Here is a 21306-nt window from a genome sequence, read left to right on the forward strand (position 1 = left end):
GGTGCAGCCCCAGTGCAGGCGGAACGCGGGCAGCCTACGTTCCAGGTAAGGCAGTCATGGCGTGTCCGGTTCATCTGGGCACCGTCGCCCCCGCTGAAACCCAGCCCTCGCAGTCAGTCATAACAACCCCAGACTCTGTTAAACTGTAGCTGCAGCGTTGTCCAGGCCATAGTGAAGCATCTCAGTGTGTTGACTGGTATTGCTTTTTCTAGAATTACGTTGCTATTACTAAATAAAGACAAAACTTTAAAGTTAAGAGCTAAATTCCAATAACATCACTCAGGAAATTATCAGCTTAAAAATAATGACCTTTACACTGTATACCAAGTATTTAACTACAAATTTGTGAGTGAATGCACTTTTGTAAATAAAGTCTTATTTTCCTGTTGCATTTTAATGGTACATTTAAGAACTTAGTTCCCACTAAATAAAAATATTGGCCCCATCACACTAAAACTTACACTGGATTCTGCCACTTTTCTTGTCATTATAGAACCAGCATGTTCTAGCAGTTATACAATCCTTCAAACTCCTGGCCCCAGCTCTGCCCTAAGACTCTCCACGAAGTCAACACACATCACCAGCTCCTGCCAACGTTTCCACGGACTCTGGTTTGAGGGAGGATCGCATTCCTGGCTGAGAGATCCTGAGTGGAGGATCTCTGAGGATCTCGGCTTGAGGGAATCGAGCTCAAGGGGCTGTGTCTTATCGACTGCTGTGTCCCTGTGCCTTGCACGGTCCTGGCACGGATGACCACAGGCATTTGCTCAGAAGAATGACCTGATGGACAGGAGCGCCCAGCACAGGTCTCTGTGGAGAACGAAGAGCCAGTATCAGGGGAGAGAAGGTACAGCTAAGAACGAGATGCTTGCTAGAGGAAAGGGAGGACGGGGCCCAGGGCGGGTTAAGGATGTTCCAAGGCATGAGCACAGACCGTGCCCGCCAGGTAGAGGGAGAAGAGTCAGAGGCAGGTGCAGATACCTGTGTTGACATGGGAGCACTGGGGCTGAGGTGCTCAGGTGGCTTCCAGGTGGTTCCTGCTGCTTTCTGGGTGCAGGAGAAGGTAAGGTTTTCTTCCAAAAATGAGAGAAGAAGTAGTGGGAAGAGAAGATGGGGGAGGGCAGTGAAAGAGCTGCGCTTCAGAGTAGGCGTGGGGTGGGAGGTGACAGAGGCTGGGGGTGGCCGGAAGCAGGGATGCAGAAGGAGGGCCGGCAACACACAGTGACTCCGGTGGGAAAAGGGAGGGAGGTGAGCGCTCTTAAAGGGGGATGTCTAGACCGCAGCATCCTGCAGCCACCATGTGCTGAGAAATGGCCTCAGCCCCGACGGCGTCGTTCTTCTCGGGGCAATGGTTTTAGGTGAGTCTCTGAGTGAAGTTTCAGAGCTCTCACCCGGAGATCCTTTGTGGGTCCCACAAAGCTGAGATGTCTCATTTTTCCCTTTGGCCTGAAGGGAAATCCATAAATGAAATTGAGCACACTGGTTTCTCACTTTGTAATTTTCTGGAAAAAAAAATCCCAAACAAACACATGAGTGGCTATTTAAAATAGGCTCAAAGTTGGGTGTCCATTCATGTTCATTAGGACAATGATAGCTATTGAAACACAAAAACCCACATTTTGCAGGCTGAACACAACAGAAGTGTTTTTTTTTTCTTTTCACGTTGGAGGTGAGAAATGGGAGTCACAGGCCAGTCGGGGTCTCGGGGTTGCAGACCGTCTGAGGGGCTGCGAGCACTGAGCATTGAGCCAGGCTAGAGGGAGGCTCCCAGGTGGAGGGTTTCCATCGGCCTGGCCTGGATGCGGCCACAGCCCTTCTGCTCACTCAGCCGTGGGGCCGAGGCCACCACACAGGAGCCGGGGACTGGATCCAGCTGTGTTTATTAATTAATAAATTAATTAATCAAAAAAAAAAAGAAACTTGAAACTTTTATCAGGTTAATGCTTGATTTTGCCAGAGGATTTACTTATTTTTATTAAGTTGCATGATTTTTAAATGAATTTACTTGATGACCTGGCATAATGGAGACCCAATTTAGGACGTGGTCAACATCTCAACCCGAAGTCAACCATCTTTGGGTCAAGGTAAAAAATTTGGCATAAATTCCAATGATGCAATGGCCCCAGTCTACGTGGTTAGATGATGCAGTGTGTTAAAGGCACAGACTCTGGTGCCACCCACTGTTTTCAAGCCGTGTCACCTTGGGCCACTTACTCACCTGTCCTTTCTTCCTCTGTAAGGTGAAAAAAACACACTCACCTGCCTCCTACGGCCGTTGAGAGGATTAAATGAGCTTCAGTTTGCAGAACGTTTGAAACAATATTAAATGAACTTCAGTTTGCAGAGTATTTGAAACAATGTCCGGCACATGTGAAGTGCAGTTAGAGTGCCTGGTATTATAAAGAGTAGTCGTGGTAGGACAGCTTCAGAAATAGCCCACTTGTACATAATCTGCCCTTTACATCACTTGCTGGAGACAATATTGTGTTTTCTGTTCTCCGTGCATGTCCCAGAGCAGACACTCAGTAAATATCTGTTGAATGAATGGATGGATTGATGACAGTTGAGGAAGCCCTTCAGTTTTCTCGGCTTTAGACCTCCTCTGCAGGCTTCACCTTGTGGTAGGATTTCATGGGGACACCAGTGGGGTCACAAAGTAGTGATTATAAGAGTCACCATCCACTGGACACCCCCTAAGGATCGGGTTACATATGTACGGCTGATCTTCATTCATTGCAGATTCCGTATTTCTGAATTTGCCTTCTTTCTAAGATTTATTTGTAACCCCCCAATCGACACTCACGGTGCTTTCATGGTTGTTCATGGACATGTGCAGAGCATTGAAAAATCTCCTGTGCACATTCCCAGCTGAGGTCAAACACAGTGATGTCCAGCCTTCTTGTTTCAGCTCTCATGGTGCAAACATGTGTCTTTTTCATGGGCTACTTGTGTTTTGTTTTTTTTTGTGATAACTTTGCAGTTCAAAATGGCCCCCAAGCATAGTGCTGAAGTGCTGTGTCATGTTCCTAAGTGCAAGAAGGCCGCGACTTGCCTTAGGGAGAAATCAGTGTGACCGATGAGCTTCATTCAGGCGTGACTTACGGTGCTGCTGGCGTTCAGTTCTATGTTAATGAATCAAAAATATATTTTACATAAGGTGTTTTTAAGCAGGGACACATAAAACGAGCTTATGTGTTGTTTGGTTGATAAGTGTGGTGACCAGAGGCTTGCAGGAACGTAACCCTTCATTTCCCCTGGGAACCATGGTTCAGTGTTTGCTGATTCAGGGCACCTGCAACTTCACAGAGCATAACTACCCTATGTAATAAGAATTGACCATAATTCCTTAACATCAGAATGACTCTGTGGGCACCTTCCCCATTTCCTAAAGACAAACATCGTGGCTTAGACTGTTGAATGATTCGTGCTGGACAACAAAGAGTCAAGTTCTGAATCTGCCTCTGTGGGTCTCCAAACCTGTGCATTTTCCAGTGCACCATGCCATGGTTCCAGCCCACATCATAGAACTCTGAGCTTGCTCTCACCCCTTCTCTGCCCTTACTTTCTTCTCCTCCCTGCCGTACATTCAGACGTTTGTCAGGAAGCAGGCACAAACCCCATCACACAATCAGTTCTGCAAGCCCAGGCCTCCCTCTGTCTTCTGGGTGCTCAGACCACGCCTTGCTTGGGCTCCCCTGAGGCAAGCGCCCTCGTATACTCGAGTCAGGATACAGTTAATTCCATGGATTCTTTGTTTCCACAGTTTAACGTCTCTGAAATTGGGATGCATTTTGTCATCAATGGCATGAACGCTGCAGGCCATTTGTGATGTGGGGGTGAGGGTCCACGTGTGCTTGAACTGGGGTGTTTTTTCTGGTGGCACAGCTGGACTGCTGTAAACCCCCAGTGTGGGTCAAGAAATATTTAAGAACCATTTGGGGAAGGAATGAGTTATAAGTGTACGACAATGTTTCCTTGACACCTTCTGATAAGATGAAATAAACTTGGAGAATCAGTGTCAGTGGTTGGAAGAAATTTCTGGAGTCAACCATGGCTCACTCCAGAAGTGGTGCCCTGTCACACGTCTTGACTGCACAGAGGATGATAACTTGGGAAAAGTGGATGTATATAGATGACTCTGAGCTGAATAGTGGTTCAGATGGCTAGACTCTGAATATGAAAATGTTTTAGAGATACCTGCCCCAGTTCATTTCACCCATATTTACCTACATGTTCCCAATTTTCATCACTCTTCATTCTTTCTCACTTTTCAAACTTCCAGAGGGGATGAATTTTCTTCTTTGAAAGTACAATTTCTGGAGAATTTACAATCTGCTTGTGGCAAACTTGTTCAGTTTTTGTTTGAAAATATCGTTATTTTGTCCTCATTCTTGAAAGATATTGTTATTGGACAAGGAATTCTACAATACTGCTATACTTATTCAGCACATTGACGATACCATCCCCTTTCTACAGACGTCCGTGGTTGCCACTGAAAATACAGCTTTGAGTCAGTCACTTCTGTATAGGCAAACTTTTTTTCTCTCTCTTCTCTTTGGTGTTCTCAGTTTCATTACTATATGTCTGGATATGAATTTCTTTTTATGTATCTTACTTGGGAATTTTCTGCCTTCCTGAAGCCCTGAATACTGCCTTTTATCAATGCTGAACTTTCAGCTATGATTTCTTCAAATACTGCCTTTCACATTCCCTTTCTTAACTCTTTGTGAAACTCTGAATAGAGCTGTGTTAGACGTTCTTTCTCTATCCTGCTTGACTTTTACCTTTTCTTTCCCACCTCTCTGACTCTCTGTTACGCATTATGGACAGTTTCCTCTCATCTATATTCCACTTCATGAATTCTCTCTTCAGCTGTATCTAGTCATCCATTAAACCATTAATTGAACTGTTAATTTCAGTTATTATATTATTTTCCTTCCTAAAATTACATCAGTTCTTTTAAAAATGTTCAAGGTTGTTTTAATTTTTCTTGAAACTTGTTTCTTTAAATGCATAAGCATTGTTATTTTTGTAATCTTTAGCTGTTAATTCCTAATGTCTTTTCATGTCTGCCTCTGTGCTCTTTTGCTTCTTCTGTTTTTGGTTCATGGCATGTTATTTCTTTTTATTATTAAGTATTTTAGTTGTGTCTGCTCATTTTCCTTGGGGGAATTCTTTGAGGTATAAGATGAAGATGCATTTCTTCAGAGAGAGTTTATGTTTGTTTCTGCCAGGAACTTTGGATGCACTATCAGTTGGGTTCGCATTGCACCAAATTCATGGGTTTGATTTTTTTTTTTTTTTTTGGACTAACTAAATCATGAGAACTTGAGTTACAAATACAGACATGAGTTGGCTTGTAATAACAGTTATCAGAGACTTTTTTTTTTCTCTTCCCCCTTCTGTGCTCAGCACCAAGGCTCTTCAATTTGGATGGCCCTGGACTTTATCCTCTGTCCTCAGCACCTTGCAAATCTGTGGAAACTGAAGCTCAGGGGTCCCATTCTCAGCAGATTCCTTCGCAGTAGAAATGGCTTCAGCGCTCCCCCTCTCTCTCTGCATTTCCACTTCCTCTTAGATTTTGGGCTTGTATTTTTGAAACCATTTTGTCAGCTCTTCACGATTTTAAGGTTTTTAAAGTTTTCCAATCCTTTCAGTTGTTTGCAGTGGGAGAGAGTTGCTACCACTACCTAGAGCATCAGGAAGAGAAGACCCACCAGCCTCCTTTCCATGGGTGCCCAGGTGGTCTCTTGCTGCCCAGGGCTGCCAACTACTATGCTCCAGGTAGAGCCTTGGCATCACCCCACACTCTGGAAATTTCTCTTATTTCCAACAAGCTTCACATTATCAGAGGCTATTAAGTTGGATGAGACCTTGTAGGTTATCTAGACCAAAGTTCTCAAACATAAGATCCCACCAGCACCACATATGAGTGTTATCTTGGTCTGGAGTGCAGGATCTGGGGTCAAGTGGCTATAGCCCCAAACTTGGCTTCAGCACTTACTGTGTGACTTTGGGCAAGTCACTCAGCCTCTGTGCCTTCCCACTTTTGTAAAAACGGGATGAATATTAGAAACCACCTAAAATGTTTGTTTTGAGAGTAAAATGAGGTCCGAGTAAGCAGTTAGCGTGGTACCTTGCCCCAGTATTAAGTGAATTGTAGGCATTATTATATTATTATTAGCACTTCTCAAGGAACTTCATAAATATAGAGTCAGGCCCTCTCTGTAGGGATCTGTAGATCCCTCAGATCTACAGAATTAGAATCTCTCTGAGTGGGGCCTCAATATGGATGCCCAGCTGCCTCCATGGAAAGTTGGACCCACGGCACATTCTAGGTCCACCTGTGCAGACCAAGCCCTCCTTCACTATTTCTTTTTGTTTTTTGTGGTTTTTTTTGCTGTACGCGGGCCTCTCACTGCTGTGGCCTCTCCCGTTACGGAGCACAGGATCTGGAAGTGCAGGCTCAGCGACCATGGCTCACGGACCCAGCCGCTCCGCGGCACGTGGGATCTTCCCGGACCGGGGCACGAACCCGTGTCCCCTGCATCGGCAGGTGGACTCTCAACCACTGCGCCACCAGGGAATCCCCTTCACTGTTTTTTTTAAGGCCAAGTGACTTGCCCATATCCAGGGAGCAGGGCAGGGTCTACATTAGCACCTGGGTCCCAAAGCCCACCTTGGTCCGGTGGGTCCCTTCCCATCCCTCATTTTTCCACGCTGTCTCCTGGACAGAGCCTGACTTCCCTAGGGCTTCCTCTTTACGAGGTCACGATGGGCACTAACAAGTTAAAGAGGTTAAAGGGTAAGCTCAAATGTCATCCAGGTAATTCATCACCTTAAGAGCTAAAATAATGCCTCTTCCTAATAAAAAGCCTGTGCCATCAGTGGATGTGCCCATGAGTCATGTGGGCCCCGTGCCCGCCAGGGGACAGTGGACAATGAGGGCCACTTGTCTTGTCTGTCACCTTCTCCACAGTGAACATCTTCATTCAACAAAGATTGCTGGGCTGAGACGGGAGGGAAATCCAGATGTTACAAAACGAGTGCAGTGCTAGCTTCCCTGGAGTTTACGCTTGGGGGACAGAGACCACGTTTGTGGGTTTTGCATCCTTGCTTAGTACAGGGAATGGTCCACAGTCGAAGGAGGCAAGGAATGAACCACCTCCGACTGAACATTCCAGGCACCTTTCCTGGCCCTGTGGTAGAGGCAGGTTCTGGGTCATTGGCTTCTCTTGGTTCTGCTCTATCTCTGCCTAGGGAGGCCTGGAGGACCCCCCTATTAGGGAGCCTGGGGGAGGCTGAGGCTGCCGCTGTACTCCCCATAATCATCCACCCCCTCATTTACATGGGAGAGCTCAGGGGCTTGGTTCCTTGAGGGACCGGTGCCAGACTGTTGAAACCACTGGGTTTCTTACTGCTGCTCTAAGGGTTGGATCCGATATAAAATACATGTTCCTGTTCATTGCCATTTATGTGTTAGTTATCATTAACAGCCATTATAATTGTTTCCCAGTGGCAATTACATTGATATTACTATATCTAAATCAAAGAGGACATTGCAGCAATTACTGTCATGAGTTGATTGGGAACCACCTAATTTTTAAGCGACACTACTTTCTTATCAGCATGATCATTTTCCTTTGCAATAAATAATATACCAGGAGAGCTGTGCAACCAAAAAGTGCCATTTTACACATGATTTTTTTTTCAATAAACAGAAAATGTACCTACAGTTTCTCTTTCATGTAAGAATAATAAAATTAAGATCTGAATCCTATGTTCGGGAAACATTTTGATAGATATTAACACCCAGTAGCTGAACTGCACGGGGATGAGTAGGGAATGAGCTTTTCATGCTTTCAATCTTTTTTCTAAAGTAGGCAAAGAGGGGAGGGAGGGGAAGCGGAAGCAGGAAAGAAGGAAAGAGAGACGAGTGGAAGAGGGAGGCTGTCCCCACCCAGCCTTCTCCCTGCTGGGGCCGAGCTGCTCCCACATCCAGGGGCCACAGGCAAGTCTCCATCAGGGGTGTTGCCACCCGCCAGATGAGCCACAGAAATTCAGGTGAGGTCACCATGGCTCCTCCCAGACCATACCAGGAGCCGGGAAGCTTAGGGGCAGCAGCTTTGGGACACGATGAGAACCCCCTGACTTGTCTTCCACACTTGCTGCTGGTGCCCAGCCAGCGCCTTCTGCTCCCTAGAGGGTGATGGGTGGGCTTCTAGGTGGTGACCTCCCTGTGCCATCAGTGGTTTATGTGCGATCTCTCCTGCGGGCTGGTTTCCTGGAGGAGGAGCCTGGAATGAATGCTGGGAGGGGCGAGCCCAGGATGGGAAATCCTGTAGAAAGAGGGCCCCCAGCATCATTTCCCTCTGGGGTCTGGCTGAGGCAACCCCATGTTGGGCCGTGGGTGTGGAGCTTCCCTGAGGGAAGGGGGTGGTCGCTTTCTCCCTCTGATTGCCGGGAATCCTGTCCCTTCAAGGCCCTCTGGGTCATCTCCCACTACCTGTGGGTCCCCCTGCACCTACTGGAATGGATCTATCCTCTTCTTCCATCCTGTTCTCCTGGTTAGAAATTCCTTCCCCATCTCGATGTGCACCAATTTCAGCTCAAACGCCCACCACTCCGTAAAACTGGCCAGAAACAATCCACTTCCCCAACGTTCCAAATCAGATACACCCAGTTTAACAGTGACTCGGATATTTTTCTAGCCGTGTGACATTATGGAATTCACTTAACTTCTCTGGGCCTCAATTCTATCAGTAATGGAGAGTAAAGATCTCCCTTAGTCATCTATCCTTCAAATACTTATTGAACACCTGGTTTGTGTAGGGTCCTGAAAGGTCCAGGACCTGCTGGTTAAACTGTAGATCCTGGAGCCAGGCTGTCTTGGTCCTCAGCCAGTGGTTTTATTCACTAGTCCTATGGCCTCCGTTTCCCTGTCTGTAAAGTGGGAGTGATGATAACAGTAGATCTTACCACACAAGGTGGTTATGTGAATAAAAGGGGTTATTATATAAGCAGTTACATCAGTATCTGGCTGAACATGAGTGAGATGTGTTAGATAATATTGAGTTTAAAAATGGTGCTTGAGCAGACCCCCCATTAGGCTCACAGCCCAGAACCCCCCTGAGTTCACAGCCCAGAACACCCCACTGTCCAATTCAACAGGCATGAGCCTCTCAGTGAGTGAACACTTGAAATCCAGCTTGTTCAAACCATGTTAAAAAAAAAAAGAATGAAGTATCTTAATTTTTTGTATTGATTACAAGCTAAAATGATAATATTTTGGATATATTTGGCTTAATAAAATACATTAGGGGGCTTCCCTGGTGGCGCAGTGGTTGAGAGTCCGCCTGCTGATGCAGGGGACACGGGTTTGTGCCCCAGTCCGGGAGGATCCCACATGCCGCGGAGCGGCTGGGCCCGTGAGCCGTGGCTGCTGAGCCTGTGCGTCCGGAGCCTGTGCTCCGCAACGGGAGAGGCCACAACAGTGAGAGGCCCGCGTACTGCTAAAAAAAAAAAAAAAAGAAAATACATTAGGAAAATTGATTTCATCGTTTTTCCTGTGGCTACTAGGACGTTTTGTGTTACACATGTGGCTTGAATTTGCAGTTCTCATTTCATTTCTATTGTTCAGTTTTGTTCTAGAACACACTGTTCTGGGGATTAAGTAAAGTAAATGTGTCAAGCGCTCAGCACAAAGCCTGGAGCACAGTAGGTGCCTGTTAAATGCCACACCTGCCTTCCCCGGTCACCTGGCTCATGGCGCCTGTGTCCCCTTCCCGAGGTACGGTTCCTGCAGGCAGGCCCACGCGTGGGTGTTTCTTAGTGCTCCCACCTCAAGGCTGCACCTTACAGTAGAGATATGCACACCTGTGCCGGCTGCTGGGGCCCCTGTCCTATGTGTGGGTGTCCTCTGGAGCTCCTTACCGCACGGTCCCCCGGCAGGATTCCTTCTCCTGCTCAGGCCCATCGTGGAGTGGGGCCCCAAGCAGGGGGCTTCGGGGCCCAGCCAGGCCTCTGCTCTTCCCCAGCCGCCCCCCTCCACGTGCTGTGCTCTCCTGGCCTCCGGTTGCTCCAGAGGGGATGGTGCTGAGGGAGCGGACAGGCAATACTGTGGGTTAACACCACCTCCTCCCCACTTCACTGCACTCAGGGCTGCGTGAGGAGCCCTGGAAATGAGAAGTAAACACGTGTGTGTGATAATGAGATTGCTGGTGGAGAGTCATCCTGAAGGGACGGGAGCCATTAAGCCTGCTGACTCACACAGGTTCGAATGACAACGTGCCAGCACAGGCCTGGCACATCTACAGAATAGGGAGCCCGGCCCCGCTCGGCTGCCCGCGCGGGGAGCGGCTGTCAGCCGCCAGGGATCGGGGACCCTGCTCACGTGGCCCCTTCCACGGGCTGCCGGCTAGCAAGCACCTGCGTCCGTAGACGCCCCCATGCCCTGCAGAGTCCCCGTGTGAAGGAGTAAGTTTCGGTACCCGGCAGCCTCTGGTCCAGTGTCACCCGAACACCTAAGGATGCCAGTGGAGCGGGCCGCCCAAGCCTCGAGAGTCATGACAGAGAACGCAGATGGTGGTGCGGACAGGTTGTCACGGGGAGGCTGAAGCAGCAGGATGGGGACCAGGGGCCGTGTGACGACAGCCCTCACGCCCCACTGCGTGGAGGGCGCCCCACCTGTGACACGTGTCCGAGGGCTCTGGACGAGGTCGGTGTGGTACAGGGCCCGGGGGCTGCCCGTTCAGTCTGCGCACCCCCATCCAGGAGCTTGAGAGACAGCCCGCTCGCCTGCGGTTGCAAAACATGCGATCCTGGGCTTCCCTGGTGGCGCAGTGGTTGGGAGTCCGCCTGCCGATGCAGGGGATACGGGTTCGTGTCCCGGTCCGGGAGGATCCCACATGCCGCGGAGCGGCTGGGCCCGTGAGCCATGGCCGCTGAGCCTGCGCGTCCGGAGCCTGTGCTCCGCAATGGGAGAGGCCACAACAGTGAGAGGCCCGCATACCGCAAAAAAAAAAAAAAAACATGCGATCCTTCATCGGCTCTAAGCTGCCGGTGCTTCTTGGAGAAGACTGGGGCTTTGAGCTGCACTCTGAGGAGGTCTTGCCCAGCAGCGGGCCACTCTCTACCCTCGTCAGGGGGTCCTCAGCCTCCATCCCACACCCTCTGTCAGCGCTGAGCCCTTTCCCGCTCTCTGCTGACAGACCCTCTGGGCGGGGGTCCAGCCTAGCTCGGGGCTTAGGTCTCTGCAAGTGGAACAGGGCCTGTGTCACCAGAACCAGCCCTCAACTCGAGGACCACTCTGTCCCGCAAACTGAAATGCCGCAAACCAGCACTGACTGCGGCTCTCAGGGAGCTTGCTTTGCCGCGGACCCCCCTGTGCAGGGCGACCCACGGGGCTTTGCTGGCCGTCAGCCAGCTCTTTGTGCACCAGGAACAATGTAGGAGAAGAGGGATGGACGCGGTGACGTGTCTGGAAAAGGACCAGGTGTCCCCGCCGACCTAAGGAGTTCGGGGCCTGGGGCCGCAAGGAGGTGAACACTTCATTCCAAGGTGCTGAGTTGTGGAGGGTGCTGGGCTTCCTTGGACTCTCCACCCCTTGGAGGTGCCAGGCCTCCTGGCCTCGCCCCTTAGTCATGAATCTCGTGATCTCTCTGGCCAGAGGTTTCTTGGAGACACCACTCAGGCAGGATTGCCGTAACCAGGGCATCAAAGGGACAAAGAGACCCAGTTCCCAGATCGTCCCCATGGTGAGTTATCCAACTTTTGTTGGGTGCTGGAGACCCAGAGAAGTGCTCCATCCCTGGCTTCAGGGATCTCTCAGGTTCATCTCTCACCCCACAAGGGGACTCTGCCTGTTGCTGTCTGGAACTCTGATTCCATGGGTTTTCCCAACATCCATCCTGTACCGTGAGTTTCTTGTGTTTTGGGTGGGATGGCCCACTCCCCAGAGGGAAATCCACTCTTCCTGACACACACAGATTCACTTGGCTCAATCTGAGGGAAGTGGAGGCCTTTGTGGAAGGTGGTGGGTGGAGTGTGGATGCAGTGGAAGCAGAGCCTGTGCAAGCAGCCGTGTGGTGAAGCAGACTGAGAACGGAATCCCTGAGAAACGGAGCTGGATCCCTGATCAAACTGTGCCTGAAGCCTGCATTACCTCTGAACTTTCCTGTTACATGAGCCCCCTAATTGTTCAAGGCAGTTTGACTTGGATTTTCTCACACTTGCACTCCTGATTTTTAATGTAATACATAAAATACATATGAACCACTTTATATGTTTAATATGAATATATAAATATTTTAAAAATAATCCACTGTGGACCTGTCCTAGGCCAGGCTTCATCTACTTTGGGTGAGAAGGGTCATAAAAGTAATGCATTTCAAGACTTTGCTACTCACTTCCTGGGATGTCTTCTCATTTTTCTAATCTCAAGTCTCAAAGCCATAAGGGCTGTAACCGACGGCCCTGGCATCACGGTGTGGGGGGCAGGCCCAGCTCATTTTAGGACCTCCCTGACTGTCTGGAACCGAACCCCGTGTCTCCGAGGTGCACCCGTGACCATGTGCCAGCCCAGGGCTGACCGGGAGGCAGCCTTACCTTCAGGGATTTCAGTCTCCAGGGAGACAGACGTATAAGTGGATAGTAGACCAGGGTGCCATGGAAACTGCTAGAAATGAGGGGTGAGCAAAGTGCTACTGGAGCCCAGAGGTGCGAGTAACTCCCTTCGCCTGGACAGAACCGGAACTTGGGGAAAATAAACAAGCTCACGTAAGGCAGACGGGTGGCCAGGCTGCCTCTGCTCTCACCGCCAATAGTCACATTTTTTTAAAGCTCGCCCATGAAGGAAAAGGTCTCACCTGGAAGCCCGGCGTCCCCAGGATTTCTCAGATTCGCATCTGGGGATCCACAGAGACGCTGCGATGTTGACCTGCAGAAGACGGGGTAGCACTCCTGGCCCAGCCCAGACCCCCTGAGAGCCCCGCCGGCTCCTGCCCTCTGGCCCCTCCGGGAACCCTCTGAGGTCATCACAGCCTCATTTCCAGTCCCCCCTGCCCTGGCTCCAGCCTTGCTCTCCCGAGTTGCGCCCACTCTGTGGGTGCAGGTGAGCAGGTCCGTTATTGTCTTGCTGGCCCTGCTTGGAGAAGGGCCATCCTCTCTCAGCTGCGAGGCCCCTCCTGTGGGGTGGCCGCTAGCCATGTGTGCAGCCATAACTGCGGCCAGAGCCCAGGAAGGATGAGGGACAGGCGCTGGGGACACCTGGGGGCTCATCCCACCCCGCACAGAAACGTGCGGCTGGGGCGCTGGAATGCTGCCTTCCTGTCCCCGTGTCCAGGGCCATTTGTAAACCCCTAACTTCGATTGTATCTGAAACCCAACTAGCTTCCTTTTTGACACCAAGACGCTTTCTTACGTCTTTCCCAGCCAGAGAGCTCTTACTCGCATGGCTAGGGTGGTATATTAAGAAGCACTTGCGTGGCTAATAACTTTTCTCTGATGAAGACCACAGCCTCTTAAATTCCTGTCATTTCTACGGGCCTATTTTTAAATAAAGGACATGGGGTGCCATGCTGCTTGTTCCAAGAGACCTGATCCAAAAGTGGATGCAAATCAGGTGCCCTCCCTCTCAGGATAATTGTAAAATATTATGATGATGATACACACATGCCCATGGAGGAAAGACCCGTCCGAGGACAGCTGCTGTTTGTACTTAATTCCCCTGAAAAAGGACCGATGTTCAACTGGTGATTGGTGATGCCTGGGCAGGAGAGGGGACACTGGCGTGACAAACAGTGTGACTAGAGAAGCAGAGGAAGATGGGCGCGTTCTGGTCCCCTAGGACCTGCCTTTATTTTTTATTTATTTATTTATTTTTTTGTGGTACGCGGGCCTCTCACTGTTGTGGCCTCTCCTGCCACGGAGCACAGGCTCCGTACGCTCAGGCCCAGTGGCCATGGCTCACGGGCCCAGCCGCTCTGCGGCACACGGGATCCTCCCGGACCGGGGCCATGAACCCGTGTCCCCTGCATCGGCAGGAGGACCCCCAACCACTGCGCCACCAGGGAAGCCCCCTATTTTTTTCATTTTATTGCCATGAACAAGACTTACAAAGAACTTTATTGAAATGGAAATACTGAGTATTTTTTATACTTAGTTATTTTCACTTACTTCTTTTTCTTTTTTTAAAAATTTTTACTGGAGTATAGTTGATTTACAATGTGGTGTCAGTTTCCACTGTACAGCAAAGTGAACCAGTTATATACATTTATCCACTCTTTTTTAGATTCCTTTCCCATATAGGCCATTACAGAGTACTGAGTAGACTTCCCTGTGCTATACAGTAGGTCCTTATTAGTTCTCTATTTTATAGATAGTGGTGTGTATATGTCAGTCCCAATCTTCCAATTTATCCCTACCCCCCCTTACCCCTGGTAACCATAAGTTTGTTTTCTTCCTCTGTAACTGTATTTTTGTTTTATAGATAAGTTCGCTTGCACCTTTTTTTTAGATTCCACATATAAGTGATATCATATGATATTTGTCTTTCACTTTCTGTCTTATTTCACTCAATATGACAATCTCTAGGTCTATCCATGTTGCTGTAATGGCATTATTTCATTCTTTTTCATGGCTGAGTAATATTCCATTGTATATATGGACCACATCTTCTTTATCCATTCATCCATCGATGGGCATTTAGGTTGCTTCCATGTCCTGGCTATTGTAAATAGTGCTGCAATGAACGTTGGGGTGCATGTATCTCTTCGAATTATGGTTTTCTCTGGGTATATGCCCTGGAGTGGGATTGCTGGATCATATGGTAGCTCTAGTTTTAGTTTTTTAAGGACCCTCCGTACTGTTCTCCACAGTGGCTCTGCCTTTATTTAAAAGGCAGTGAATGTCGAGGTAGAGGGTTTGCTGTCACCTTCTGCTGAGCATCCCCAGGATGCTCCTGTCCCCTTTCTGCATCTCCTTCTGCCCCGCTTAGAACTGGGTGAAAACCCTGGCCACCAGAGTGCTCTGGTAGCAGACAGGTGGTGGACGCCACAGCTGATGGTCAATGTAAGGGAGTTGAAAATGCAAGGATAAAAGGCACCATTTTCATATTCCATCAAGCGCTTGTTTTGTAATTCGTACCTAGGTCACCTCCGGGTTGCTCAGAAATGCTTCAGAAAACTGCATCTCGCAGGATGGGACTCTCTTCAAAGGCAGTGAGATTCAGGACCTTGCTGCTCACTGTGTGGGTCTGGCATCAGCAGCACCTGGGAAATGCAGACTCCCAGGCCCTGCCCAGACCTGCTGAGTCAGGACATGCATTGCAACAGGTGACTGTGTGTACAAGTAAGCTGGGGACACAACACTCTCGAGTGGAAAACAGCCTTGGACCCCGGTCTCTGTTCAACCAGTGACTAAGTGATCTAGGAAAGTCATTTTTCTGTGCTGCATTTTCCCATCTGTAAAATGGGCGTCATTCGCCTTTATCAATTTGATAGGAAAGAGGTGAAGATAGTGACATAGTACTCTAATCTAACAAATTAGTAAGCATGTTCCAAGAGGTTACAGAAAGTATATGCAGAAGTTGACACTCTAAATATTATTCAGTAACGACAATGACAGCACTTTTATTTTTACTGCTGAGAGAATGAGCTGTTTTACAGCTGTGGTGACACCAGGGCTCCCTCAGCGCAGCCTCGTTCTGTGTACCTGATGTACCCGGATGTAAGTAATTTTCCGAAAGTTACTTTGATAAAACCCCTCAAGGAGACAATTCAATTTCCAAATGTAAATTCCAACAGCATACAGAGGGCCCACTATTGCTTCCAGTCCCCTGGTGAGAAATGAGGTTTTCTACGAAATGAGATTGCCTTTGACATTCTTGCTGTTCCTGCAAAGGGTTTTTCAATGTTAAAAGAAGCTGTTTCTGTTGGGAAAGGATTTGTTCGTGTAAAGTTGAAAGTTTACGCTTGTTATGCATGAGTTCAAGGAAGACAGAAATGATGTAGAAAGACAGGAATATTCAATGTCGTGTGGTTTTGAAGGGCTTGCTTCCGAGCCTTAATTATGAGCCGTCAGTTGTACAGAGGATGAGATTCTCGCTGTGCGAACAGGAGACGTGGACCCAGCGCTGTCTCTCCCCACTCGTACCCCCCTCACCCTACAGCGCTTCCCGCCGCCGGTGTGCGCGTCCGGCCACCACAGCGCAGAAGCTGCCGGATTCAGAATTCCATTTCAGGTGGAATGGCCAGTTCACTTTCTAGATATTTTGCTGTTACAAACATTGTCCACGTTCTATAGGCAATAACACAAGCAAGTGAAATACTCTGGGGAGAAAAACTCAACACGTGATGATAAAGTTTTCCTCTATTTGATTTTCATGATTTGACATACAAGAATACATTGATAGGAGAGGAAACCTTCCCTGTAGCATTAGAAGTAAATTGTGGGCATTCAGCCCTTAATTCCGTTGAGTGTTTCTTTTCTTTTCTTTTCTTTTTTTCCCCAAAAGGCTGTGTGATATTTAGATGACACAGAATCAAATGATCTGGACGCCTAACTTGTGCTGGATTAAAGGGTGTCTCAAGTGGAACGCACTTCGGTGGTCAGAACTGTGATATTCTTCTTGGTTTGGTCATCACCTCATCCAACAAAAGATTTATAACAGAGGCCAGTTGTTATTCTGTGACACTTTCAATCAGGCATCTAGGGAAGGACCTCGGCAACTTACAAAAAAACCAGAGATGGCCTGGTGTCCTGGGAAGGAACCTGCCTGTGCTCTGGCTTCATTCTCTGTGACCTTGGACAAGGCACCTAATCTTCTTGGATCTTCTTTCTCCATTTATAAAGTGGGTAGAACCACATGGTCCCTTAAATCCCAACTTTTACCATTTACAGGACGATGGAGTCTTATCATCTGTGTCAGGCAGAGCACGTCCCAGGCTCCCTCCAGGTGTGTGTCTGCTGCCTGCCCCTCCCCTGGGGTCTGGCACACACAGGGCAAGGTAAAGACTTCCAAGCTGGATGCCCTTTCTTCCCTAAACATGCTTCTGCATCTCCCACCAGCCAGAGAGACCACTCACTCTAGTCATTCTAAGATACGGTTCAGCTCTTTACATGGAGAGGGTAAGGCAGACAGTAGCTGACAATTTATGGACCATTTTCCTGAGGTCTAAGTGCAAATCCATCTTTCGTATTGGACGTTACCACCAGTCAGCAGGAGGTGTTTTAATTATTATTTCAGGTTGGCATAAAGACACTGTCAGATAGTGCCCTTCAAGGGAAACTCTTGCTTTGGGGGGCCGTTGGAATCTGTACTTTTGGCCCATGCTTCCCAGCACATGAGGCATGTATTGGTTTCCCTAAACTATACTCCATGGAGTACATACCCTACCATTTGAGAGATGCAAGACTCGCTTCCCAGCGGGATCTGTGTCTCCCGGGATGCTTTGAGCAAGCGCTGAAGGGTAGGTCTACAGTGAGCAAGATCATCTTATCGAGAATGGATGCTGGTTATCTATTTTATATATAGTAGTGTGTATATTTTTAATCCCAAGCTCCTAAGTTATCACACACACACACACCCCTGCTTTCCTCTTTGGTAACTGTAAGTTTGTATTCTATGTCTGTGAGTCTATTTCTGTTTGGTAAATAAGTTCCTTTGTATCATTTTTTTAGTACCATATATAAGTGATATCATATGATATTTGTCTTTCTCTGTCTGACTTACTTCACTTAGTATGATAATCTCTAGGAACATCTGTGTTGCTGACAAGGACCTACCAAATAGCAAAGGCAACTATACTCAATATCTTGTTAACCTACAATGGAAAAGAATCTGAAAAAGAATGTGTATATATACATATATATGTATATATATATATATATATATATATATACATTCTTACATATGTATACATATATATATAGTCAATCACTCTGCTGTACACCTGAAACTAACACAACACTAAAATCAACTATATTTCAAGAAAAATTATGAAAAAAAGAATAGATGCTAAGACAGTATTTACACCCGGCCACTTTTAGTCTTGTTTTCATATCTCATTAGCCACTCAGATCTGGAGAAAGAATTATACAGAAGACTAAAGCATACAGAATTGAAATATGCACCTTATTTGACTTTTTTGGAGTATCAACTCTCTACTATCAAGAATTACTTGAACTGATACATACTGGGAAAATATTATTTATTTTGTATAGCACTTTTGTTTTTGGTGCCTATGTTCCTCAGTTTGCTCATGGTAACAGCAACAAGGTTCTCATATCAAACATTCTTCCTCTTATAAGTTGAATAACATGATGCTACAGGTCTACTAAAAAATGGGATTCCAAGGTTAAAATGCCCATACCAATGGTATTGAGAATCCAGAGCTTTACATTTTGACTTCTGAAATATGATCAGAAATACGATCATAATTCTGGGCCACAACTAGAAAATTAGTTACAGAAAATCTAACTTAACAAAAACCTGCCAACAAACCCCAAAATTAACTAATAAAGTTTGCATAAATTTTGTCTCTAAATAAGTATCGTAAATAACAAATAATATTGAATAAAACAAGAGAATGGAACGTCTAGAGAACAGTAATTATGAATTCATCAAATCAGGCCATTTGCACCTGGGCTACATTCATAACACTTGCATTGTTACCCCTAGGAAATTATTATCCACAGTTGATCGTGCTTGGTCTTTTCCTATCATATATTTTCTGAAAGTTGCACGTTGCTCATCTGTTTTTATACAAATCTAAAATATGGTATTTATCCCATATGTACATGTGGTCAAGTGATCAAGAAAAATATCTTCAGTACTGAGCACTCCCTGCCCCATTTTAAAGGAAATCCTGACGGTAGTAAATTCACGCTAATTGGAAGCTCTATGAAGGGGTTAAAGCGTTACCCATTACAAGTCAGGTGGCCATTATAAATGTTACCCAAATAAAAGCCAGAAACAGGAAGCCAAAAAGCAGGTCCCTACGGCAGGCATGTCTTAAATGATATCATTTGTCAAGTTTCCAGCATCTTGTGGTGGCAAACACACAAAAAGAAGATCTGTGTTGTACTGAGGACAGTACATCCTCATTAGCTGGAGTGTTCCTTAAGCACATAATGCAAGATTTTCATTTTAATAAGAAGCAGCTACTTGTCACTGCACTTTCATTAGATAAATACTGAAGGTAATACTAATGACCATTTATAGATGCTCCATTCTACTCCTGAGAAACTCCATTCAGATGAAATCATATCATAACAATTTATAGAACATGTCATGCAAAACTTCTGTGTCATTTCTTTGCAAACTATTCCCTGATCTTTTTTTTTTTTTTAAATGCTGAAGTCGGTCAACAGCGGACGTCATCATCTAACGGACCTGAAATGACAGTGTTGGTATTTTTTGTGTGCAAGACAAATTGGAAGGAAGAGCATTTGGCTTTTTAGAAGTCACAATGGAATGGGAAGGAAGAGCTGGGACTCCCTGTTTCTTGGCATACTTACCGGAGTCAAGGCTCTCCATCCACCCAGCCAGAGACCTCAAGGCTGATGTGCAGAGAAGGCCACCCTGAGAACCCAGAAATAATTCATCCACCGTGATTGTTCAGCCCTGGCCCCGTCTCTAAAACAAAGACTGACAATTGCTCTGAGTTATGGATGTACTTTTTGTGATATGTAATACAGTTCAGAAGAAAGGTGGTGAGAGCATTGCGCCATTTCACCTCCCATTAGAGGCTGGTCTTGAACGATAATCCCAGAAGATGAAACTGATGCTGAACTATGACCCTCAATTTACAAATCATTTTTCAGAAGAATAAAAAAAAAGTTTAAACATATTTTTGGCATTATCTGAACGGGCAGAATCTTTCATGCTTGTTTTCTAAGAATAAATGAAAACAGCATGCACTGTAGTTTCTTAGTGTGGGGAAAGACAGAGCAGGGTTTTCAGATTATATTTTATTTTAAACCTGGGTGTTTGCATTTTTTTTAACATTGCTGAATTTAGTATACGCCTTCAAAACATAATCAACTTCTATTCTGTAGCTTAAGGGATCCATCAGTTAAAATGTTGGTCTTTCATCTTTATTACTCTCCCATTAAAATGAGAGAAACCGGGACGCACTTCAGTTTAGAAGAAGCAATTTAGTTGGCGATGTCCTTACTACTCAAGTCTTGACAGAAGAAGAAAATGCGTGATTGCTTGGACTTCACACATCTGGCCGCATAGGAAGCAACTAAGCCTATCAGACAGATACTATGTTAAATTGAATAATATTCTTTGATGAGATGATTTGATTGCACGTTTCGCCACTACCGGTCATTCCCTTGCACTTACATTCATAAAACCTGTCCCCTCCCCTTTGTTTGTGTATCGAAACGGTAGGCAAAGTCTCCTTCCGTTTTGCTATAGCTGTGAGGTCTGAGAGGGACTGATTAATAACGGAGCAGCACACTGGACCAGCTTCTCTGGTTCCCTGAGCTAGTAACCCTTTGCGATAATGAGGACACAGAGAGCCTCCCATCAGGCTGCTCCCCTTTTTCATAACTCAGAAGCGTCACAGTGGCAATAGCCTCCAGTGCTATTTGTCTTTAGTGCATTTGTGACACTTGGGCATGATCCATAATTTGGTAGCTATTTACCGTGACATTTCCCTTCAGCGCAGCCATAACATTCAGTGAAGCCATTATTTGGTCCCATTTACCATATAAATTGTATTGTTGTGCATGCATGCTAGCAGCTACATTAGGTACCTGAAAATGAGTAAATCTTGTAAAATAGATACTAACAGCTATTCAGCAGTAGGATTGCCTTGCTCCTCAGACAGAAAGAAAGAAAAATTAAATATGGTCACCAAGTTTCCTGGAGCATCTTTAATTGCTTGTCTATTTATTTAGCATGTTAGAGACGCCGAAACCCAAGGCTTTGAAAAATACTCTGGCGGGCTCTGCCTTCATTAGAAAGGCACGATGGCATTCCCACCTTAATGATGAAAACCGGAGCAGCCTTTGGTGAGCTGAAGGTTAGAACGAAGGCGGATCAGCTGCAGGCTTGATTCGGAGGGGAAGGCGCGGGACTCGTTACTTTCGTGTCTGTGACATCAGGCGATAGTGACAAGCAGCATCTCATTCCACCAGGACACGTGGAGAAGTAAAATGGGAATAGAGCATCAGTGGCTGCTGTACTACTTCCATGATCAGAGATAACACACACCTTCCAGAAGTCTCTAACATGAAGCACAATCATTTTAGATCATTTTGGTCCCTACTTTGCACGATGCTATTTGACATACC

This window comes from Mesoplodon densirostris, chromosome 15 (genome assembly GCF_025265405.1).
Source record: "Mesoplodon densirostris isolate mMesDen1 chromosome 15, mMesDen1 primary haplotype, whole genome shotgun sequence".
Taxonomy (NCBI): Eukaryota; Metazoa; Chordata; class Mammalia; order Artiodactyla; family Ziphiidae; genus Mesoplodon; species Mesoplodon densirostris.